The sequence below is a fragment of the Capra hircus genome, chromosome 7, assembly GCF_001704415.2.
Source record: "Capra hircus breed San Clemente chromosome 7, ASM170441v1, whole genome shotgun sequence".
Taxonomy (NCBI): domain Eukaryota; kingdom Metazoa; phylum Chordata; class Mammalia; order Artiodactyla; family Bovidae; genus Capra; species Capra hircus.
The window spans coordinates 83681744-83708108 of NC_030814.1; the positions used below are offsets into that span (position 1 = coordinate 83681744).

The following is a 26365-nucleotide window of genomic DNA, read 5'->3' on the forward strand; positions in this document are numbered from 1 at the left end:
GGTGAAACACTCTGGGAGAGTGGAATTTAAGCTGGGCCCCTGAAGGATGGAGAAGATTGAGACTGCAGACAGTCCAGGCTGAGGAACTACTTAGCAGAAAGGGTCCTGTAAGTGCACGTTTGTTCAAATCAGTTATCATCAGCTAGTGTCCTAGAGCCTGAAAACCACGACTGTTTAAAATTCTTCTGGAATTTCCATGTCCTGAGGCCTTGGGGCTCTCCATTTCTCCACGAATCCCAATGCACCCTATTCTCTCACACACGACAACTTCATGTACTTAAGTTACTGCCTTTTCTATAAGGCATTTAAGTGGACTGATTGTGGCTGAGTTATGAAGAGGTGAGTGAAAAATTAAAATGAACAGGAAAGGGAGAAGAGGGCATCCTGGTGGCAGGCTTCAAGAGGGGGTGGAGCACCTGTCCCTCTCCAGTGAGGTATGGATCCAGGATCTTCAGTCTCCTTGGGGAGTGGTGTTAGCAAGAAACACCAGTAATGAATACAGGGAAAATTTCACTGCAGCACTATCATTACTGATAAGATGAAAATCATCTAAATGCTCATCAACAGGGAACTGCTTAAATCAATAACTGATCATTTACACAATAGGATAGTACAGTCAGCAAGAAAAAATGGTGTGAGGAGACAGGAAGACCTCTCGGATAAATTACTCATGTTATTTGAAAGTCAGGGTGCAGAAGAGTCTGTATAATGGACTCTCTGCTATATCTGTATTTGCACACAAACCTCCAGTAGGATACGTAAAAACTGTTAGCATTGGTTATATTTGGAGAGTGAAAAATGAGGGTAGGAGAAAGAGAAATGTTCACTTTTCAATTTATACCCTTCTGCTGTTGTCATCCAGTTGCTCAGTCGTATCCGACTCTGCGACCCCATGGACTGCAGCACGCCAGGCTTCCCTGTCCTTCATTATCTCCCAGAGTCTGCTCAAACTCATGTCCATTGAGTTGATGATGCCATCCAACCATCTCATCCTCTGTCTCCCCTCTCTCCTCCTGCACTCAATCTTTCCCAGCATCAGGGTCTTTTCCAGTGAGTCAGTACTTCACATCAGGTAGCCAAAGTATTGGAGCTTCAGCATCAGTCCTTCCAATGAACATTCAGGGATGATTTCCTTTGGGATTGACTGGTCTCCGTGCTATCCAAGGGGTTCTCAAGAGTCTTCTCCAGCACCACAATTCAAAAGCATCAGTTTTTAGGTGCTCAGCCTTCTTTATGGTCCAACTATCATATCTGTGCATGACTACTGGAAAACTCATAGCTTTGACTATATGGACCTTTTCAGAAAAGTGATTTTTCTGCTTTTTAATGCACTGTCTAGGTTTGTTATAGCTTTTCTTCCAAGGAGAGAGCTTCTTTTAATTTTGTGGCTACAGTCACCATTCACAGTGATTTTGGAGCCCAAGAAAATAAAGTCTGTCACTGTTTCCATTTTTCCCCCATCAATTTGCCATGAAGTGATGGGACCAGATGCCATGATCTTAGTTTTTTGAATATTGAGTTTTAAGCCAGCTTTTTCACTCTCCTCTTTCACCTTCATCAAGAGGCTCTTTAGTGCCTCTTTGCTTCTGTTATTAAGGTGGTGTCATCTGCATATCTGAGGTTATTGATATTTCTATCAGCATTCTTGATTCCAGCTTGTGCTTCATCCAGCCCAACATTTTCCATGATGTACTCTGCATATGAGTTAAATAAGCAGAATGACAATATACAGCTTTGTCATACTTCTTTCCAAATTTTGAGCCAGTCTGTGACCCTTCTGTAACTGAGTTTATTGAGTTTATTCTTAACTACTTGTGCAGATGATGATAATTTTGATCACATAAAGTATTAATACTTATAATCATTCCTTGGCTGACTTGCAATATAAAGTGAAGACCACTGACTACTGTTGTTAGAGGGCCAATTCGGAGACTAGAGGTTCATTTCAGTAATTATTAAACAGTTTAATAAGTGATTACTGGATATGTCACTGTTTTAGTTCTTGAGCAGCTAATATAGTAGAGTGCAGCAGTAAGTTAAGACAGAGAGAAACACAACACATAATGTGAATGCTGGGAAAGCCAGGCAGAGGAGACTTCTTGGAGGAGGCAGGGCTTAGGGTTTGAATTGGTGAAGCAAAAGAAGCAAGGGAAGAGCAGCAATGAGGAAACAATAATATGGCAAGCCCTTCACTTGGCATGGAGACATCTGCCCTTCTTCTTTCTGTTTTGGATCTGATCAATATTAGAAGCCAGAAAAAATTCCAAGATCTGAAAATCTTCGCCCCTCTCAGTCACAAGGGCTAATATTTTTCCATCAAAGGCTTTAAAAACTGAAGCTCTGGGGACTAAGACCCAAGAACGAGAATTAGTAATGAGAAAATACTACTAAAGAATTTCCTCCCCTGCCTCACAAACATGCTAGAGTGTGTACATGGGCACTTTAAAACAAATTCTCATCTCCCTTTCTTTGTCAGTGGTAAAAAAGCATTGGTACATGTATGAATAATGTTCAACCAGAGCAGCCAGCCTTTCACAGGATTGTTCTTTACCAGTGTATATGCTTGGTGCTCTATCTCAAGAACCTTCTCGAGAAACACTCTTCTCTTTGCAAGTGTGGGGACAGGAGTAGGAAGAGGAAGCCCTCTGCCCTGACAGGCTTACTCTTTCTCACCATCACTAAGTACTCCAAAGTGGAAGGGTCAGGGGCCTCCGGGCAGCCTTTCCTGTGAGTTCAGATTCTCTTTCTAATAGAAATTATAGAATAACCTATTCAGTTTATTCTTCTGGCCAGCTTAGCCAAGATGACTCGATACCTTATTTTTTTGCTAAGATGATCATTTTTTTCCAGAACTCTCTCTCTCTGAAGAATGTTTGTGAGATGAGCGATCATTCTGTGTCCACTTATATCTGACCAGCCTAGGCTTTACTGCTACCATTGTCGGGGAATTAACCATTTGTATCCTGGTATCAATAGAGCAAAGAAACACTGCCATTGACTTTAGAAAATGAATAATTGGCTGAGTGTTTATTTATCACTACAAAGAAAACACTGAAGCACTGTTATTACAGAAACCCATTGGAGGCTGCTGACAATCTAAGAACAAATGAGAAAACGCTAAGAGGAAAAAAAAAGAATGTTAGCCTATTCCTAAAAATTCTCCTGGCTGGCATTATAAAACAATCTCTTGAATGGCAGGAAATAATACTATATCTCACAACATGGGAAATCTTAGGTATTGGTGGGTTATTCTTCTATTTTGTGTAGGTCCCAAAAGAAGTTAGAAAATGTCATGTGCAAGGGAAGGAGAGAGTGTGGAAGTGCAAAAGTATTAATTGTAGCTTCCAAGTGGCCCATGTGGCAGCCAGTGAGCTGGGTAACCAGGGATCAGCCAGGTCTGGCTACACCTGTGGATCAGAAGGCAGAAAGTACTCACTGACAGTGGAGTAGAACTCGCCTCTGATAGCTAAGAATAAAGCACAAAGTTCCTGCTCTTTTTTCAAGCCACTCCTTGGCCTTCCTCAACCTGGAGAACGTACTTCAGCTTGGGTCATGGACAAAACCAGAGCAGCCACACTAGAAGGGCACGTGGCCTCATACAAACATGCTTGTTCCTCGACTTGGCTCTCTGCGAACCCAGTACAAACATTCAGCATCCCATGGCTGGGGCCACTCCTGGAAGCCAGCAGGTGGAAATGGCTCCAGCAAAACCTATTTTCTCACAGTGGGGAGAACAGGTGGGAAGATGGGGTGCAGAAAAGTGAAGAACAGGGTGGAGAAAAGGCAACCTCATGACTACTTTAAAATCTATGCCAAGAGGACAACAAATGGGTATTTCCCTGGCTATCAAGCTGAGAAAAGCCATTTTTAAAAAAACAACAGGTCACTTGTCCCCCCTGCACCATTCCCTCTGTGCCAATCCCCAGAACATGCCAAAACAAGCTGAAATATTATAAAGATTTGTGGTTAAAAGAACAAGCTCCAAAATATTTGTGGATGTTACCTAAAGAGGCCCCAAAGTGATGGACTGAAGTGAAAAGACTAAGAACTGGAAGAAACATTACCACATGCCACCAGACATCGGGAAGAACTGAAAACTAGAGAGGCCCCCAGAAAGTCCTCTCTCAGAGACCCTCTTTTCAAGGAGAACTAGCATACTGAATTTGCCATATCATTGCTTTCCAGATCTGTCTCTCAAATAATCCCTAAGTCAGCAAACCAACAGGATTTTTTACATTGATCCTATAATACTGGCAGGTCTATGAACTGTAGGCCTCAGTTGGGGCAAACAGATAAAATATTGCCAGTGGGGATAAGGAATTTTTATCTGATGTACATGATGCAGAAAATGGGTTCATTTTCTTCCTCTTTTCCAAATAGCAGACATTTCTTTTTCCCCTCATACAATGCCCATCTTAATGGTAATTATGCCCAGACCAGTTTTCAGTGAGCAGCCCAGCACAGCCTTGTGGACAGCCTGCACCTTGGGGACACGGAGGCTATTTACAGGGCAAAGTCCTGGAAGACTTGACCTACATGCTGGGCCTCCCACTCCAAACTCTAATCCTTGTTCTTGCAGGCTACTGTCACCGACTTTCAGATTTGGCCTTCACTATTCTATTCCAGGCCTAAATATACCCCATTGCAGCATCTTTCCAGCCAGTCTTTTTGCAGTAATGACACCCTGCTGATTCAGCCCATGGTCCTCTGGTCCCTGGCTTCTTCGGCGGGCATTACTTCCCCACAGGGAGACGTATTTTCAAGACATGCGGTTTGTTTAGATGGTCAAGTTCTCTGTAAATCAAATATACAACCTAATTTATTTATTTCGACAGACCTCCAACACCTATGATTGTAAGACTGTTAAGTAAGAGCTGTACTTTTTTTTTTTTTTGCCACACCACGTGGCATGCAGGATCTTAGTTCCCTGGCAAGGGACTGAACCCATACCCTGAAGTGGAAGTGGAAGTCCCTATGATTGTTAAGATTCCTAGTGCTGAAGACACAGCAAACAAGGCCCTGGTCTCACCCTCAAAGAACTTCAGTTCAGTTCAGCTCAGTCACTCAGTTGTGTCCGACTCTTTGCATCCTCATGAACTGCAGCACGCCAGGCCTCCCTGTCCATCACAAACTCCCAGAGTTTACCCAAACTCACGTCCATTGAGTCGGTGATGCCATCTCATCCTCTGTCGTCCCCTTCTCCTCCTGCCCCCAATCCCGCCCAGCTTCAGGGTCTTTTCAAATGAGTCAGCTCTTCACATCAGGTGGCCAAAGGATTGGAGTTTCAGCTTCAACATCAGTCCTTCGAATGAATAACCAGGGCTGATTTCCTTTAGGATGGACTGGTTAGAAGTCCTTGCAGTCCAAGGGACTCTCAAGAGTCTTCTCCAACACCAAGGTTCAAAAGCATCAATTCTTCAGCGCTCAGCTTTCTTTATAGTCCAACTCTCACATCCATACATGACCACTGGAAAAACCATAGCCTTGACTAGGCTGACCTTTGTTGACGAAGTAATATCTCTGCTTTTTAATATGCTATCTAGGTTAGTCATAACTTTCTTTTCAAGGAGTAGGTGTCTTTTAATTTCATGGCTGTAGTCACCATCTGCAGTGACTTTGGGGCCCAAAAATATAAAGTCAGCCACTGTTTCCATTGTTTTCCCATCTATTTGCCATGAAGTAACGGGACCGGATGCCATGATCTTAGTTTTCTGAATGTTGAGCTTTAAGCCAACTTTTTCACTCTCCTCTTTCACTTTCATCAAGAGGTTCTTTAGTTCTTCTTCACTTTCTGCCATAATGGTGGTGTCACCTGCATATCTGAGGTTATTGATATTTCTCCTGGCAATCTTGATTCTAGCTTGTGCTTCCTCCAGCCCAGTGTTTCTCATGATGTACTCTGCATGTAAGTTAAATAAGCAGGGTGACAATATACAGCCTTGACGGAATCCTTTTCCTATTTGGAACCAGTCTGTTGTTCCATGTCCAGTTCTAACTGTTGCTTCCTGACCTGCATATACGTTTCTCAAGAGGCAGGTCAGGTGGTCTGGTATTTCCATCTCTTTCAGAATTTTCCACAGTTTATTGTGATCCACACAGTCAAAGGCTTTGGCATAGTCAAGAAAGCAGAAATAGATGTTTTTCTGGAACTCTCTTGCTTTTTCCATGATCCAGCAGATGCTGGCAATTTGATCTCTGGTTCCTCTGCCTTTTCTAAATCCAGCTTGAACATCTGGAAGTTCATGCTTCACTGAACTGTGAACTTGGTATTGCTGAAGCTTGGCTTAGAGAATCTTGAGCATTATTTTACTAGTGTGTGAGATGAGTGCAATTGTGCAGTAGTTTGAGCATTCTTTGGCATTGCCTTTCTTTGGGATTGGAATGAAATCTGACCTTTTCTAGTCCTGTGGCCACTGCTGAGTTTTCCAAATTTGCTGGCATATTGAGTGCAGCAGTTTCACAGCATCATCTTTTAGGATTTGAAATAGCTCAAGTGAATTCCATCACCTCCACTAGCTTTGTTCGTAGTGATGCTTTCTAAGGCCCACTTGACTTCACATTCCAGGATGTCTGGCTCTAGATGAGTGATCACACCATCGTGATTATCTGGGTCGTGAAGATCCCTTTTGTACAGTTCTTCTGTTTATTCTTGCCACCTCTTCTTAATATCTTCTGCTTCTGTTAGGTCCATACCATTTCTGTCCTTTATTGAGACCATCTTTGTATGAAATGTTCCCTTGGTATCTCTAAATTTCTTGAAGAGATGTCTATTCTTTCCCATTCTGTTGTTTTCCTCTATTTCTCTGCACTGATCGCTGAGGAAGGCTTTCTTATCTCTCCTTGCTATTCTTTGGAACTCTGCATTCAGATGGGAATATCTTTCCTCTTCTCCTTTGCCTTTAGCTTCTCTTCTTTTCACAGGTAGGTGTAAGGCCTCCTCAAACAGCCATTTTACTTTTTTGCATTTCTTTTTCTTGGGGACGGTCTTGATCCCTGTCTCCTATATAATGTCAAGAACCTCCTTCCATAGTTCATCAGGCACTCTATCAGATCTAGTCAAAGAGCTTACCCATCACTAATGCCCCACACTGCACAGAAATCAGCCCACTCCATGGTAGCCATATTATGGAACCAAAGCAAAATAATAACAATCCCTCAGAGTCATTCTCAACTTTATAGATTTCAAGAGGCTAATACATATATTTCAATATTAATGATCTTAAGTCAAATTCTCACTAGTGAATTGAAAGAGATCCTTAGCATCATTTAACCAACTTTATTTGTGCTCTCTCTATTCCCCTCCCCTTCAGCACACCTCCCGTATTAACCTCCTTCTCCCCAAAACTTAGGAGGCATCATGCTTCCTCATTCCATTCCTCATGCCACATTTTCAATTCACTTTCAAATCCTGTTTGTTCTGCCACCTTGAAATTCCACACTTCTCTCCAGCCTCATGGCTGCTGCTAAGTCGCTTCAGTCGTGCCTGACTCTGTGTGACCCCATAGACGGCAGCCCACTAGGCTCCTCTGTCCCTAGGATTCTCCAGACAAGAACCCTGGAGTGGGTTGCCATTTCCTTCTCCAATTCCAGCCTCACTACTGTCACCTAATTCAAGCCATTGATAGATCTCCTTGAATTATTGCAGTAATCTCCTAATTGGTTGCCTTGCTTCCATTTTTGTCCATGTACAGTCTATTTGCTATGCAACAGCCAGTCATCAGGGTGCTTATAACATGCAAGGAAATCATGGTAAATTTGATCCCAGCAGCTTTTATTAGTCTGGAATTCTGGGCAGTGATACAACATGAAGGAAAATGAGGAATACTTTGGAGTTGGCAATGCCAGTGGCTTCATAGCATCGCTGCTCTTTGAAAGAGGGAAGAATGAATTACTCTGTATAAGGTTCTAGGAAGACAGCTGTAATCATCTGGAGGCATGCCACTCAGAGACAGGACAGAACGGACGCCACGCATAGTGACATATTCCAGAGGGTATGGCATGAGAAACAGAGGAAGACAAAGGATGGATTGAGTAGCCGTACTGAAGAGTGACATGCTGCAAAAGGATTTCAAGAATGAATCTGGGAAACCAGCAGTACCCAGCCACAAGAAAAATTAACCCTGTCACGAGTGATGAAACCAGTGAAGAATTCCATCCACACAGCAAGGCCCTGGAGGGTAAAGAGCTCACATTATCTCAGCCCTGATAACCGTTTGTCTGGTGATTATCAGAAAGACTGAGGGACAGAGATGAGGGTTATATTTAAGATGTTTATTAGTTTTCAAGTTCCGTCCCTATTGCTTGATTGAAGTCTGGCCTATATACAACTGGCATAGTTTTGTGACTGTGGAAGATGAACTGCCTGCCACTATTCTTGGTGCCTCTTTCATTGAAAATAAACTGACATTGTATTTGGATGAACAGAGGAACTTAGAAAAGATCTAAAGGGGAGAGATGGACACAGAGATGATGGAAAGCAATTTTACCAACCCCAAACTGAAGTGAACGGTTACCACGCATAGTCAGAGTTGGTCTTTCAGTCACTCAGTCTTGTCTGACTCTTTGCCGCCCCATGGACTTCAGCACACCAGGCTTCCCTGTTCTTCACAGTCACCTGGAGTTTGCTCAGACTCATGTCCATTGAGTTATTGATGCCGTCCAACCATCTCATTCTCTGCCGTCCCCTTCTTCTCCTGTCTTCAATCTTTCCCAGCATCAGAGTTGGTTTCCTTGTCTGTTTTGGGTACTGTTTTTAAAATGGTTAGTTATTTTAGCATTCCAGTGCTGTACTAGCACTAAAACCACCACAGCAGAGTGAAAACAGTCAACAGACCATTTCCCAGAGCCTGGACGGCCATGCCCTCGAGTGAAATAACATCACTGCAGAGGGGTAGAAGGTGGTCAGGCTCATTAGCATCCCCTTGGCATTTTTAACACACAGAATCCAAGCCCTTCTTAAATGACATTTCAAGATGGGTGAGCCTGCTACAAGCCAGTTCTTTTCACAAATCAGATGTCACTGGGGGTTTAAGATAGAATTCATTTCTACTGAACCAACGTTTAGCTATTACTACAGTGGAGTACGCTGGCAAGAAACTCTGCCTAGAGGGAGCGATCAATAACTAGAGTAGAGAGAAGAAGGCAGAGCACAGACCACAAGTCCCCCAGACTGAGCAGCTTGAGGACAAAGATTCTGCCTTGTCTCTTTAGCCTCAAATCTCGAAGCTGTGACCAGCACTCACTTAACGCTTATTAAATCCAACTGACATTTGTTAAAAAAGAGAAGAAGCTGCCCAAGGGTGGAAGCCTGGTGAGTAGGGTGGGAAGGAAATTAGAAAAATAAGGGTTTCAGGAGTATTTGAGGACTAAATGACTCTGGTAAGAAATGAATGGAAAGAAAAAAATTACAAAAATTCACCAAAAATGAATAGAGAACCAAATGTCAAAAGAAGATCCCACAAAACATTCCATTCATATACAGGAATGGACACATGCACGTACATACACATGTGCACAAAAGCATGTAGACCAATGGGGAACAGAGCTTGCTGGAAGGAATGAAGGGCAGGAGGGGTCTGGGAGGCACCCTTTGTTTTTAGCCGTGCTCCCAGGACGGGAGGTGGCAGGTTGCAGCTGAGAGAGGCTGGATGCAGCCAATGGAGCAAAGTCCAACCGGAGGCAGCACTCAGGTTGGGAGCCCCAGACGCCAGACTCCGCAGGTCTTTCCTTTGTTCCACAGGAGCACAGGGGAGGAGCCCGCTTCACTAATTCTGAAGGAGATCCCTTCTCGTTCTATTTCCTAATATAAACCAAAATTTATCTGACAGTTCACCTTGTTTTTCTCACCCATATAGACTAATGAATGATGAACTGCTCCCTATAAATAGGTTTGCAACACTGGGTTGTGCCTTTTGCAAACATTAAAGTGGAAATGGCTCTGACAGCGATCAATAATGCTTGCCGATTTCCCTGCGCGGCTCTGTTTATTTTTAGTCCCTACACAGAGCACAACAGTTGTAGGAAAAAACTCCATATCACCTTCAAGAATATACTAACTAATGACCTAGGCAGAAAAAGAAAATTCACACTTACTTTATTCCTATCATTCCCTCTTTTATAGGAATAAATTCAGACTTGGCAGGAATTTATTCTACTACCTTATTACATAGATTCAGGCCTTTGGGGAAGGAGATCATGAAGCTTATAAAATTCCATACCTCATTTATTACTCCCTGTTTTCTTCCATTTTCCAATTTATTTAAGAGTTCATTTCTCTATTGCACAAAGGCATGAAGTTTAGTGCACATAAGCTCAAAAAGAGAGCTTTCGGTTGCTTAGAAATAGGAAGGAGTGTGACCCGTTGCCTCACCTCTCTACTTGTACATCGTCCTTTAGTGCACGAAGCTGCAAAACGCTAATGAGTAGCATCACTGGGTTGAGCAATATAAAAGGTGCATTAGAAAAAGCCCTGGAAGCTGGAGCAAGTAATTGGGACCTGATTTTCTACAAGGGTTGTCTTGCCCATCTCTGCATTTCCTATGGAGTGCAACACAACGCCCTCAGACAGTTAGTGTTATTTAAGGCCAGTCAAATAAACAAGTTTCTCCTAGACATCAACTGTATCATGATTATTTGTTGCACGTTGGATTTGCCCGGGAGCTTGTGAATTCCTTGGGAGCCCAACTAGAGTTCCATCCCCATGTCTGCATCCTCAGCAACCAGACCAAAGCCTAGAGTGATATATGCTCAGGAAGTCTTGATTGAAAGACCAGATCATGTCACTGGGTGACCGTGGGTAAGTTGCATAGCTCCTTAGGTCATTCATGTCCTCAGCCTGGGGATCGAATGGAGTCCATGACAATAACCATCGGTAGGCATGTGACTGCCCTAAGATTCTGGACAAAATTTTATTTGGTGAATATGTGTGTAATATTTCTGAGAAGAGGGTGCATATCTTTTATTGTTTCAAAGACTCTGTGACTGTTATTGCCCCCAAAAGTTTTAAAAATCTTTAGCCTAGCACTAGTTTCCAAAATTACTGAATCATGAATTCCAACACTAAAAAGCCTTTGAACATCACACCATGCTCATGTATTAGGTGTGCACACATGTATTATATTAGGAACATTATAAAACAAACGTCAAAATGACAAATGTACAAGGTAAATATGAAATAAAGAATATTTTCTTTATATCTAAGAGTAAAAACTTTTTTCATCTTACTAAACAATCATCATTTTGTCAAGGGCAGTATGACTGAATATACTTTGTGTTTAAAAATCTAGATTTTATTATCTGTGATACGTTACTTTGAAGGTCTAGTTTTAACTTCAATTTATTTTACAAAGATGGGTTTTAATGGCTGTCATTATTTTAAGCAATAAAATCACGTAACAACATAAACACCTCCAAACACTGTTTTCACAATGTTCTCTCTCTAAGAGTTTCTTTCAAATTCAGCTATTTCCTTACTTAGTCTTAAAGTGATACCTTTATTTGGAAAGAACAAATTAACTGTTTTTTAATGACCTGTAGGTAGCATACTATCCAAGTTGCCTATTATCACAGAAGTGGTTACAAAATACAAAGCCATTTCCTTTCTATAAAAGAAAAATGAATATAACTTATCTGTAAGTTTGACAACTAAGTATTTTCCCACAAGATAACCAGCAAACCTCTGTGAGGTATAGAACTTTCATGGTCTCTTCTTAACCTTGTTCAAAATATTGTATGGCTTCCACTCTGTATATTAAGGCTTTTTATTTTTATAAAGTTGACTACAAGGTAGCATCCTGCAGCATTCTGTGTTCCTCTGGCTTCAACACTTGGCTGCTTGCTTATGAATGATGCAGTGAATGAATTTATGTCCTGTAACCTTACCCTGCCATCCTTCTCTAAGCAACAGCTGCTGCTTAAGAGGAAATGCTACTCAGTTTTTTTCATAAAACATTTTCATTAAGATTATGAATAAATCTCACCTAGTGGTAGCTCACCAAATAGAAGCACTTAGTGTATATATATGTCATCAGTTAAAGAGAAATTAACAAATACAATAGGTTAGATCTAGCATCTTATCAATGTAGAACAAGTCTTTTGCTACCCATTACTTGTTCTAATACACTATTTGCTTCTTCAGCAGCAATATCTTCACTAATACTTTCAGTAGTATTTTCTGAAAAGGAAACTCAGATTGTTTTCAACATATCTGGTCTTGTATTAAGAGGAAGAACCAGTGTTTCTTAAAGATATGTTGCTTTTCTACCTTTGGGTACAAGTAAAAGACGTCGAGAGAAGTTCAAACCACCATTTAGTTTTATGAAATTTCAGAACGATTAGTAGGTGAATTTAAACATTGGTTTAAAAAAGTTGCAAAGGTTATCTTCCATGTTTTTCTAATCATGGTACCTTCATTTCTCATCAGGAACGTGTTCATTCTTCTTCATGATAGTAGCTATCAGTCCGTATTTCAGTTATTTGTTTTGAAATCTGAGGGCTGGTTTCTGATCAGAACGGATCATACCATTACTGTTTTTAACTTACAATGCAGCTATCAAAGAGCGTGTCCAGGAATGAAGTGTCCGCTCCTCCGTCCTCATATTGTTCCCCAGTGCTTGCTTTCACAATTAGTGATATCTTTAATTCACACTTTGTCTCTGTCAGAATCTTTTTAAGCTACCTGCCTTTTTTTTTTTTTTTTTGGTGATGGTCGTTGGGGGTGGGTTGTTATTGTTGAAAGGTAGTTTAATTGAAACTAAGAATATTCTGCAAATTAATTGGACACATACCAATACAATGCAACATACTATAGACAAGTGAGGGCCCAGACAACACCTGTATGTTGAGGGAAACTTACTCCTCCCTCAGAATGTAGGGTCTCCTGACTTGAACAACAGGGGAGGGTGAAAATATAAATTCATATATAGTAGTAAAATTTAATTTTTCTTACTTTTGGAATATAAAAAGGTGAATAGGAGTTCTAGTATTTTCTTTCCCATGCTCCATTGGTTTAACATGGAAATTTCACTTTCTAAACCCTGATCTAGACAATCTCCAGTGCCACTTCCAACTCAAAAATTAAAAATGAATGGATGTTCTGCTATAAAGGTATTCTCATTGTTTGACTGCTCAAACAACTCCTAGATAACCCCCAAACTTATGTTTCTTGGTAGCTCTGGAAAAACCCACCACATACAAGTCAACTGAATGAGGAATGAAGATGGGTTACCTGGCTGAGTCATCTTCTGTCAGCTGGAAGAGAGCCTTCTTGAATTTATCCAGAAGAACCAGGTAAGGTTGGCCAGTCTCTGTCTCCTGATTAGACTACACTCACATACCCCTCAAATGAACTGGCAGTTTTCAGCCTCCATAAACATTAAAACAGGTGATTGTGATGCGTCTCCAAGCAAAATAATTCAGCACACACAAATTTCACTTGCAAGCCTGGACAGCTGCAAGTGGGAGGGACGGGATGGGGGGGGCGGTCATGTGTTTTCATGGTTGTTCTGGACAGCTCCAGGTTGTGTGGGAAGAAGAAACAAATTGTACTCTATTATGTGGAAGGGAAAAGTCTTCTAAATTTAGAATCTTTTAGCACCTGGATTATTTTTGTTTTCTACATTTGCCCGGCTGAGGGGTAGGAGCTCTGGAACTCCAATGTGTTCTTTGCAGCCAGCAGTAAGAGTCATCCACTGGGCAGGGGGCCAGACAACCCAGTTCAGAGACCAGAGCCTGTTTCAAGAGTCTGGAAGGACAGACATAAACATCTAGAAGAAATTATTTGTACAGTGCCAAGATCCGGTTACCGTTAAGTAAAATCTCTTAAGGCACTAACTTACAAGAACATAGGTAGGTTTTAAAATAAAGATAGGACCAAAAGATGATCTTTGGAACTTTGTCCAGTCAACTTTCCTCCCTGAAAATTAGCTTCTCTTGTGTTGTTTGAGAACTCCCAAGAAGGAGATTCCAAAACCTCTAATTCCTTTCAGATGTTAACCACTCTCACAACCAGAGAGTCCTTCAGAAAAACTAAGGATAAGTCACATTTATGAAAGTAACCTTGATTGGCTATGTCTGTATTTGAGGACAGGATGGTGTAGAGACTACAGGTGATGTTCAGTCTTTCTTTCTTTGCAAAGAAAGTTTTGTTGACAAAAAGACAAGAAGAAAAATAATCCAATCTAGGTTGTTTTTAGAGATTCCACCAACATTATCTATCATCAGAGAGCCTAAGATAATGTAAAGGGTTATTTGTATATCAGTTAAAATTATATAAACTCTTTTCAGTAGGCCTTTTATAAAGTGACAAGATGGCTCTTATAAATGAAGATTTTATTTGTGCTACTTCCATGCACACAGGTTTATAAGCATTGATGCTGTATTTCCTATATGCAGGGACAGAGGTTATTAAATGTGTGAATTGTAACTAGGTTCCTGTTACATGCTGGCATAATGGATTCTTTTTTTTCCAGGGAACTAGGCCCTCCACACCCCACCAATATCAACCACCCCACCTTTCCCCCCTATTTATATCCTTCTTGTGTTAAAATACAAAACCTGATAACCTGAAATTAAAAGAGGCTTACTCCTTGGAATAAAAGTTATGACCAACCTAGATAGCATATTCAAAAGCAGAGACATTACTTTGCCGACTAAGGTCCATCTAGTCAAGGCTATGGTTTTTCCTGTGGTCATGTATGGATGTGAGAGTTGGACTGTGAAGAAGGCTGAGCGCCAAAGAACTGACGCTTTTGAACTGTGGTGTTGGAGAAGACTCTTGAGAGTCCCTTGGACTGCAAGGAGATCCAACCAGTCCATTCTGAAGGAGATCAGCCCCGGGATTTCTTTGGAAGGAATGATGCTAAAGCTGAAACTCCAGTACTTTGGCCACCTCATGCGAAGAGTTGACTCATTGGAAAAGACTGATGCTGGGAGGGATTGGGGGCAAGAGGAGAAGGGGACAACCCAGGATGAGATGGCTGGATGGCATCACTGACTCGAGTCTGTGACGTGAGTCTGAGTGAACTCCGGGAGTTGACTCAAGGACGTGAGTCTGAGTGAACTCCGGGAGTTGGTGATGGACAGGGAAGCCTGGCGTGCTGCGATTCATGGGGTCGCAAAGAGTCAGACACGACTGAGCGACTGAGCTGAACTGATAACCTTGCTTGAAATTTATGACCAAACTGCATTTGAGCTCTTGCATGTGACCTGGTAAAGGGACTTCTCTGGTGGTCCAGTAATGTAAGGGGCCCAGGTCTGATTCCCTGTTTGGGGATCTAGATCCCACATGTGACAATTGAAAGTTCCCATGCCCCAACTAAGACCCAGCACAGTCAAATAAATAAGTAAACATTGAAACAAAACAAAGTAAAACACAGGTAAAAGAAACAGCCATAGAAAGCACTCAAAAAGACAACCAGCAGCCTGATGAGCATTGCCGTTACAATTAAAAGGTGCCAACAAGAAAATTTTATGTATTTCTCACTACAGAAAGGAAAAATAAGCAAACGGCCTTGAAAGATGAATAATATCATAAATTGCTTAGATTGGAACAAGTCCATAGAAATGATCCATTTTTCTGTTCCTTTCCTAGAAGAGGGATACAAGGTTTACAAAGGATCCTGGGAACTTACTCTATATTTACCTCTTGTCACAGGCAGGCTCAGGGTTCTGACTGAGGTCAAAGTAGAATGGTATACTCGACTCTCTGGTCATTTACACTGATATCAAAGAGGAGTCTCATGTAGCAGTATCTAAAATTAGATAACCAATTTCACAAGGTGTTAAGGAATTCTACAAGGCACGTAAGGATTTAAATATTTATCAGTTATGCATACATTTTTGAAACTAGAAAAGAGATTTTTCAAAGCAAAAATCTATTTCAGGCACGCCTAAATATTTTCTAGGACATTCCCACCAACCTCTGTCAACAGAGGCCTAGAAGATGAGCTAACTTTACCGCTCACAATCAGCTTACGTCATTTTGGGCAAGAACATGGCACACACAGTGATGCAACCAGACCCCACGGCCACATCACTTGTGTTTGCTTCAATCAGAAGCCAGCAGATGTCTTCCTGCCAAATGAAAACCACTCCCAGGATTTTCACTCCAGAGGGGAATCTGTGAGACTGTGCTTCCAACCCCTTTTCAACATACTTCCCCTGGATCAGGAATAAAAATGTAGACTCTGTGCTTAAGCTGAGGAGGAATAAAGACTAAAAACACTGTTAAGATATTTTTTTCATTGAGCCTCCACACCACTTGGCTCACCTCTTGAAAATTACAACCTGCCTGAAATAATCCTAGTTCAGAGCATATTAATCTGCGTTAATGACCTTTGAAAAGGTGAGTCTAGGAAGACCTTGAGATTCAAGCAGTGAAATGATCTACGCAGAATATATGGAACCCATGAGCCAGGGTACTTCTGTGAAGGACTCTGTGCTGAAAGTAAATGAATCCTCAGTGCTCTAAAGACAGATTCAAATTCAGTCATCTCGGCATGCCTCCATCTATTCATCCAAATAAGTGCCGGCACTCTGGGCTTGCGTTCAGTTGCTCAATCTAGCATGAGGGGACGGCTTCTCTCATAATCCAAGGCTCCATCTTGGTCTGGCCCCTCCCAACAAGGTGTGGGGCAGATGCCAGAGAGCACTGCTTTTTTTCCTTCTCTTTTGTTAAAATTAGAATATGCAAATGTATGCAAAGTTAGGTACTTTCTGTGGTGAAAATTCTTGCATATAAATATTAAACCTTCCTCATAAAAATGTTAGTCACTCAATCGTGTCCGACTCTTTACGACCCCATGGGTTGTAGCCCTCCAGGCTCCTCTATCCATGGCATTCTCCAGGCAAGAAGACTGGAGTGAGCTGCCATTCCCCTTTCCAGGGGATTTTCCCAACCCAGGGATCAAACCCAGGTCTCTTGCATTGCAGGCAGATTCTTTACCATCTAAGCCACCAGGGAAGCCCAGGTCTTCCTTATATTACCCCAAAAATAAAAGTAAAAAGCAACTGGATTCCCTAAGAGTGTACTTTTCTCCCGTATCCATATAGTACTTTACATTCAAAAGTGAAGATAAATGAGATTTTAAGAGAATTCTTTTTTTTTTTTTTGAGAATTCATTTTTAACTGCTTACTCCTTGTTAGGAATTTCAAACACCAGGTATATCTTTTACTATAACTGTGCATAGCTGATTATTGCTTCCCATTTATACTTCTAAAATGTGAAGGCTACCATTTTAATTGGTATTCAGAGGTCTGCTCATGTGCAAACCCAAGCAGTTCAATTAGTTTGCCCAACTGGGAAAGTGAGTTATAGAGAAACAAATGGGAATGACAGATTAAAAGGCTATCCTTGTTAATACTTTTAAATTGGGCTAAAGTTAGTTATACCCTGTTGAGTTCTTCCACTTCTTAGGATGAACAATGCAGCGAGCATGGCGAGACATACTGCTTGGCCTCTAATCTTAGCTGTGACATTTCCTGTCTCATGTTCTACCATCAATAGTGACCTACTTGCTATACTATGTGACTTTCCAACTGGGTCTTTTAATGCTCACACATGGGAAACACAATTATTTTTATATTTAGCACAAAGTGTAGCTGTGAAACATTTCAAATGATTTCTAGTTCAAGATATCCACACTAATCTTATTTGGTGGTAATCTTTTTTTGCTTTGTCATTTAGGAAAATAACAATAGTTATAACACATTAAAAATAAAGTTTTTGCCTTATTCTTAAACATGAAAATGCCACATTATGTCAGTATATAATAAATTGAAAACTAATGAGCAGAAAGTAAAAGAATCGTATGTCCTAGTTATCTTATTCGAAGAACTGGACAGAAATGGGTCTTGTTGGAAGTGACAAGAAACAACACTGCTGGTATTATTTAGGTTTGAAATTCTTAGAAAAGTGGAAATAACTTAATAATGATGATGAAACACCAGAAATGCAACAGAAGTGTACAAAAAGAGCCCCAGAATTTGTTAGGTAAAACTAAAAGTCACCAAAAAAAAGCAAATTAAGATTATAAATACTCAGCAAGAAAGCCTTATAATACAACAGAAAATGTCTGAAAGTAACTCAGGAAAGTTGATTTGCTAGGCAAAGTGAAACTGCCATGCATAGTTTTATAAATTAAGAAAAAAGCCATCATTGCAAATTTATGTAAGTGTGTATGTAACATAGCAAATGACTGTTCAAAATTTTAAGTCTTGTCTTGTCAGCTTTGATCCACAAACCCTAAAGAAATGAACAAAGGACCCAACACTCTAATGAGGAATACTTGTGCCATGCCACTTGTGAATAAGCAAGTTCGCAACACTCAACCAGATCTCCAAAACAGATGTCAGGAGTCTGCAGCACACCTTTTTAAAGTGAATTTCCCAAACTCTGTGGCTATATCAACTCAAAAGCAGCTGCTTTTGTGAATCATAAAGGACCTTTCAAAGCACAGTGTTCACACATGGAAAAGCACATGTTCTACTTTGCCTCTGCCAAAGAAACCTCACTGCCTGCCCTCCCCTTGCCCCCCCACATATCCTTGGGAAATATTCCAGCAATGTGTGTGTACCCATTATGGATTCTTTCTCATTGCTACTGCTTTCGCTATACATTTTCTATAACCACATGCTGTTTCCCACCCACACAGCTTAGAAAGAAAGAAAGAAGCCTTTGTTGAGCCATGAAAGGGCCAATCTACTGTATATGAAAACTGCCCCATCGGAGGCAGGCTCTCAAGAGCATATATAGACCATGCACCTGTCTAACTTTAGTCATGATGATACACTGACCTAGCCCCTTAATTACTGATCTCACTGTCACCTGAATCCTGATGGCTTCTTACCCAATCACACACCCAAATCTACGCAGGTTACAAAGTGAGGAAGAAAGGGGTCCCTGCCAGGATGCACACCAAGGAAGAAGTACAGTGTGAACAGCATCAAAACATTTTGCTCCTCGCCCCACCTGCCTTTTGACTTGTCTCTGGTACAGAGCAAAACCAACTGAAAGAACTGGATTAAAAGGTACTCTCAAATGTAGATGCTGAAAAGCCAAAGAAAAGGGAATTCGGAGGAAGGCATTCTGTTTCATTTCTGTCAATCCCATCCAAGCTAGTATGTGAGGCAAAGTTGTTTTTCAATTTGCACCTTCATAATTACCTCAGAATAATTAATAACACAGTTCTAAGAATAAATCATTTTAGTAGTTACACGAGTTCAAATGAAAAATTATGTGCAAGCAGAGAAAACAATTTTAAGTGAATTTGCCACTCCAAATTATCATACGATTATTATTCTCCCTATTTACAACTTAGCCTTATATGTATACCTTCATTTTTAAGGGTTTACGCCCTAGAGCTTCCCTGGTGGCTCAGATAGTAAAGAGTTCGCCTGCAATGTAGGAGACAAGGGTTTGATCCCTGGATCAAGAAGATCCCTTGGAAAAGGAAATAGCCATTTCCTTCCGTACTTCCTTCCTTCCATTTCTTTCCACACTCATTGCAGTATTCTCGCCTTAGAAGTCCCATGGACAGAGGAGCCCGGTGGGCTACAGTCCATGGGGTCACAAAGAATCAGACATGACCAAGAGGCTAACACTTTTCGTTTTCATGCCCTAAAATGAAAGGAGTTGGAGTCCATAAAACTAAAATCAATATAAAAACTAGAGTTAAGAGTATTACTCAGATTTCTTTCTTAGATTAAGCTTTTGAACTTTTATGTAATACTACTGTAATAGTAAATCTATCTTTTCTCCAAAAAACTATGATATCTATATTTTGTTTTCCTTCAAAGAGAGAATGAATGAAAAGTAGACTTTTTCAGTTCTCAAATTTTACAGGAAAAAAAACTAAGGTGCACACACCTAGCTCATTGATGATTAATATCCTACCTTATTCTTAGTGTAGGAGATAAAAGACTGACCATGGATTCTTCGAGGTTAAGACCTCTAAACATTAATTCCTTCATTAACTTACTCCCCTGTTCATTCTTTTTACATATACCACCTCTGCCATCATGGAACTTAATGGGGGAAACAGACAAAAACAAGTAGACTAGTTGGTTAATTCGGAGAAGGCAATGGCACCCCACGCCAGTACTCTTGCCTGGAAAATCCCATGGATGGAGGAGCCTGGTGTGCTGCAGTCCATGGGGTCGCGAAGAGTCAGACACAACTGAGCGACTTCCCTTTCACTTTTCACTTTCATGCATTGGAGAAGGAAATGGCAACCCACTCCAGTGTTCTTGCCTGGAGAATCCCAGGGACGGGGGAGCCTGGTGGGCTGCCGTCTATGGGGCTGCACAGAGTTGGTCACGAATGAAGTGACTTAGCAGCAGCAGCAGTTGGTTAATTACCTAAGGTTGTTCAAGAATCATATTGGAAACAAAAATGGGAGAGAAACAAGGAATTGAGTGGGTGCCCTAAACAGATGAGATGGAAGAGTCCTGGGAGGTGCCTGTGATGAGAAGCCCTGAATGGAAAAGAGGTAGCTGTGTGAGAGAAGGACATGTGACCCAAGCAGACGGAACAGCAGATCCAAAGGGTCAGAGGTGGGAGTGAGACTGGTTTATTAGACAGCAAGGAAGCTGCTGTGGTTGGATAGCTGAGTGAGGCCAAGAGGGTAGGTGGTGACACCACAGAGATGGGCGGGACCCTGCAGGCTACGAGAGTCTTGAGACTGTCCTCCAAGGCAAAGGAAAGCCACAGAGCTGAAGGAACATGAGCAGATGAACCTGAATCTCTATCCAAGCCTGCCTACTATGTGGCATAAGCAAATTGCTAGCATGTCTTAGATGCTATTAATAAATTCCTAATTTATAAGAGGCACTCAATAAATAATGACCAATTATAATCATCAGTAATTATCATTATTGTTAATGTTCTGACATGTAAATAAAGTAAATAAATTTTTTTTCCATTCAAATAGGGCTATGCTGTAAAATGATATATCAGAAATACAGAATTATTGAGAAATAAGCAAGAAGAATCTTTTTTATTCCATAAAGATCATATTCTTATTGAGGACAAATAGACATGAATTAGTACATTCAAATTCATTAGGGCTTATTGTGGTTCTAATCAGAATAATTATTGATCTTGGCTCAGTTCTGTCCTTAATTAGTCTGCATTGTGGCTTTTCTCTCCTTGTCAACCTATAGCCTTGTCATTTTGTATCCAGCACTGTGTAGCAGCTCCGTGGTATCTATCAACTACACAGCAGTCATAAGGGCGAATTTCACAGCTGTTTTTCAAGTCACTGAGTGCGGTGAAAGTGAAAGTGTAGTTGCTCCGTTGTCTCCGACTCTTGGCGACCCCATGGACTGTAGCCTCCCAGGCTCCTCTGTCCATGGGATTCTCCAGGCAAGAGTACTGGAGTGGGTGATAATGGCCTGATAGCATCTACTGCCCCCCTCATTTCCACACGCATACTTCTTTCTTACTAACAGAATCTTGATATTGTCCTCTTGCAAGTGACTGATGTAGAGATGGGGCATATAATCCTATTGTAATCCATGAGAAGAAAAGACAGGTGTTTGTGGATTCTTCTGGGTAATGTTTCCATACTTTCCAAGAGAAGAACCTGGAAGGGGGGATAAGTTTTCCGTGCCGTAGATATTGTCCTGCCTGCAACGACATGTCAGTAACTACTGTCACCATCCTGCAAAAGGCAAGGACCAGTCTTAGGTGAAATGGTCCCTGAGGCCAACAGTGGCAGAAAGAGGAAAGACATGAATAAAACCTGTATCACTGTCTTTGTGTCACTGAGTCAACCAATCCTGCCCCCTGACCTGCTTCTCTCATGAGATAATACACTTCCTTACCACGTAGGTCAGTTTGGGTTAGGGAATTCCGTTTTGTGTGGAAGGTCTCCAAGGATATTACCTCCACATGGACATTTCCATTTGGAAACATCACTCCTTCCTTTGGCTCTGGGAAGCTCTGCAGATGGAACTAGGACTTCTGACTCCAGCCCAGTGAACTCCAGCCGTCCTGGATATGAGCTGATACAGCATTTTAGTTTTGATGCAACACTGGGATAGTCACCCAGAAAAGCCCAAGGGGAAAACACCCTAGAAATCACCACAGGAAGACGGTACTTTGGCATGCGTAGCTGATACCAAATGGCCTGTCTCTGGCTTTCCCAATCTTTCAAAAACTGTGACTTTCATCTCACACTTGCTTAGGACAACTGTTTTTTCCCCAAGACTCAAATAAAGCACAGCTCTCACTGGCCTTTTTTTTTTTTCCCCCCCATAAGGCTGCCGATTGTGAACTCTTATCTAATTACAAGAATATGAGCAGAGAACATACAGGATAAACACAGATCCCAATTCAAATTGTGGTGCTGGAGAGGACTCTTGAGTGTCCCTCGGACCGCAAGGAGAGCAAACTAGTCAATCCTTAAGGAAATCAACCCTGAATATTCATTGGAAGGACTGATGCTAAAGGTGAAGCTCTAATACTTTGGCCACCTGACACAGAGAGTCAACTCACTGGAAAAGACCCTGATGCTGGGAAAGATTGAAGGCCAAAGGAGAAGTGGGTGGCAGAGGTATGTTGGTTTGGATAGCATCACCAACTCAATGGACATGAATCTGAGCAAACTCCAAGAGCTGGTGGAGGACAGGGAAGTCTGGTGTGCCGCAGTTCATGGGGTCGCAAAGAGCTGGACGTGACTTAGTCACTGAACAGCAACAAAGCACAGATCCCAGGCACAGGCAGAAACACTTCAGAGAGGAGGTGCAGTATGGCCATTTGTAGGCGGGGGGGGTTTCCTTCCTCCTGAAAAGGAAGGAGGAAATGCTATGGTCAAGATAGGATCCTGCCTGTTTTTGTTCTAGCTGTGCAGGATTATTTTAAAATTGAAAATATTAAAGACCTGTAAAATAAAATATTCATCTTGGAAAAATGGCACAGATGATAACTGACTATGTAGGGAAGGGATACAGTGGGATTACGGCTTATGGAGGTACTGGTGGGGGTTGGGAATGAAGTAAAACAAAGATTACATAAATGTCTACAATGATTCACAATAAGCAAAAAAGCAGTATGTCTTGAAACCAAAGTAACCATTCCAGTCTAATAAGCATTTTTCCTATGAGAAAATTATAGAATTATAAATTTAGCTCATAATGGAGAACAGAAAGGGTAATGCAGACAGATTTCATAATGTTGCATAGTATTTGAGAAACGTTACTTAGAAAATGGGGTGAACATTGTAACTGGTGAAAATTTGCTGAAAGATTGTAATTAAAACGGAATAGTAAATGGTGCCTTAGCTCTTGAAAGGGTCACTATCAGAATCCCACTTAATGTCTTCATTACTAATCTGCAGCGAAAATGGGAATTCATTCAACATAAGGACTAGGTTTAGCTGTGAGACATTGTCAGGGGCAGGAAAGTGGGGGAAAGATATCTCGAAGAGTTAGAAACAACACATGTTAAGTAGGTCATGATAAACAACCCAAAACACCAAAAATAAAAATTAAATAAATGAAGGCGACAAAACTGAAACTTGCAGGCAACAATTTTGAAGGGAAAGAAAAAAGTGACAGCTATTGACATTAGCTATAAGGCAATTACCCAGTCTCAAAAGAGAAACAGGCCAGGGTTTATCACAACAACAAATTAAGGACTTAATAAAAGATGTATCAGTTCACATAGCCTTGCTTTTAAAGAAATCAGGGTGATCCTACCCCTTTTCCCTATTCTGAGTATGTCAGGTTTGGCTTTTGCGGAAAGTTTCATCTCTTTGGTTGTAATGAATATGTCTAGTGTTAATAGAGATGTGTGATCTTGTTTCCTAATGATAGAAAAAGTGAACAGGAGGTGGTAAGAATGATTAGGCAGGTGAGGGAGGGTGTCACTGGCAAGCATGGGTTAAGCTGGTGAAAAGTGAGGTTTTGTGAGGCTAATTACTTTTGCACTGTGGAAGGCTTGTAATATCCCAGCAAGAAGGAGCTGTGCTATTGTGATCTTTTTCTTAGCACCAGAAACACACACACACCAGAAGGCTCTAGGAAATTCCTTTGAAAATGGTCAAAAATGCAGTTACTCCTGCAGGGAAAAGATGAATAGTAATACTGATTAAAGGAACTTTCATAACGTAGAGTTCTTACCTGAACAGAAGGGAAAGAGAATATTAAAGAAAAAAAAAAAACATTATTGCAGGATGGGGCTACAGGAGAGAGAGAAGTTGAAATTAGGAAAACTTAGAGGGTTAAGGATAAAAACTTGTGGAGTGTGAGAACCTCTGTTGGGTAACACACTCACAAAGTGTAAGAGGAAGAGGATTGGCTCTTAGGGATGCTCAGAAGCAGATTTGAGAAAATGCCAAAGCCCTGCACAACACGGAGAACCTCCACTGACTGTGCCCTGTGTACTCAGGTTTGCCTCAACCCCAACCCCTCCACCCAAGCCTTCCTCAAATCCTCCCAAGCCCCAGCTCCCAGGGGAAAGCAGAAGCCCCAGGGTGTGCAGGGACGGGTGCTCCTGACGCAAGATCCAAAAGAAACCAGTGCTTGAGTCCATGACCTAATCTAGGGTGGCTCATCTTCTCTGTTGCCTTGAACATTGAAATAACTTTTAGATGTAATTACTCAATTTTCTAGTGATATTTTCTTGGCAGGTATGAGAAGAAAGCACCTATATTAAGAGAGGCTTAATCTCCCAGATGAGATGGAAAATAGGGGTCCTTGATCTCTTGCAGTCATTTAAAGCCCGTTAAGATCTAACATAAAAGGGCTATCCTAATGGCCCTGACCTCAGGGAGTTATGCTTAACTGCCTGGACACATAGTGTGTACACCACCTCAGTAACCCAGCTCTGAGGTGAGAGCTGGTATTTATCTAAGCCCTCAGACTGGGTCATAAACCTGACTATGTAGGGACAATGCTTCCTGAACAAAGGGTGATTTATCAATGAAAAATATTATGCAAGTTAATCTCGGAAATAAAAGTCTGCTGGAATTAAAAAAAAATAAATAAAAGCTTAACTTAAGTGCTAAGTTCCCCCATTATGCTGGGCTTAGGATACTAGCAGGTTCTAGGCACAGCACCATCGAGCTCCTGCAAGGCCCCTAAACCTCCTAGGGCCAAACCTAGGTAGTCAGCTGCATTGGATGGCAAAAGAGGCCAAGCCATCTGAGACTTCAAACGATGCAAGCGTGAGGCTGTCCCAAGTCTCAAAGTGGGACCCATGAGTCAGCTGCTTTGTCAAGATATGCCAATGGGTATGGGAACATCAAAGGAACCAGGGGAGATGGCCTGGTTGGGGCAGTGGGGAGTTGGAGACATTCTCAAAGACACAACAGGGAGATGGTAAGAGAAGAAGGCCAGGCAGGGATGGAGCAGAGAGACGCAGAGGGTCAATGGGCAGGCACGGATGACAGTTTTATGAATTTCTAAGACTGGGCTACAGCAGAAAGTTTGGGACTACGGTTCAGTTATTACTATCATGCAGACTTTGGGTAAATATCCTATGCATGTCCTTTTAAGGCCTTGCAGGTATTCACCTATGATTCTTTATAGTCTCTAGTGCACCTAGCAGCTATTTCTTGAATACCATCTCTTGAGAAGCTAGAAGATGTCAGGTGTGGTCCTTGCCCTTAAGAGGCTCCCAGGCTGGAGGGAGGGATTACAGCAGGTAAGGGCTCTGCTGGTTGTATACAGCCAGGCCAAAGAGCAGCATGGAAAAGGTTCCCAAAGGTGCTTATACTTGAACTGCATTTTGAGTTGGCTAAGCTGAGAAAAGGTGCTACCTGTGACAGACATTCAGTTACTACCTGCTAATTCGTTTCTGTTCATTTTGGTTTGTGAGGACTGCCTGGAAGACTGCTCAAGGACTAGGAGATAGTTCTTATCACCATTGTTTTTATTATTGTCGATCAAAAAGATAAACCTATCCAGGTTAGTGTCTATGGGTATAATCTGAAAATTACTATACTTTATCTTTGGCTGAGGTGAGGAGTGCACTTGTAATTTTTCTAATTACAAGATGTCTTCTCATTATACTTATTTCATAGCAAAAAGTTTTAAAAGCTTTTGAAAAGATCACATTTTGTTCACTTGAAATATGTGTGTATATTTTAGCATAAAATATACTTGGCAGCTGCTAACATAATTGGGTGGCTACGCCTTGCAAAAACTTGATTTCTTTTTAATCAAATTTTTAGAATCATACTGGGTTTCTTGCCAGTGCTGCAATAGTGAGCAATAAATACATCATTAGATCAATGGTGGTTGGATGATAGATTACTCAAAAGATAGTTCCAGCCAAGAAAAACAAGCCCAGAAGTCTTATTGTGCAAAGATTAATAAAATACTATTTAAAACATAGATCCTGAGTTAATATAGCAGGGAAGA

The 26365-nt window shown here is 41.3% G+C and overlaps 1 protein-coding gene across 2 annotated transcripts in view; it reads right to left on the reverse strand.

Annotated features, from left to right (window-relative positions):
- MARCH3 (membrane associated ring-CH-type finger 3) overlaps positions 1–26365 on the reverse strand; it is a 155051-nt gene that overhangs the window by 122633 nt on the left and 6053 nt on the right. The window contains exon 2 of one of the 2 annotated variants that reach the window (XM_005682688.3): positions 15641–15749. The exons of the other annotated variant lie outside the window; for it this stretch is intronic. The gene's annotated coding sequence lies outside the window, so the exon portion shown is untranslated. The remainder of the gene's footprint in view (positions 1–15640; positions 15750–26365) is intronic. 2 annotated transcript variants of the gene reach the window in all.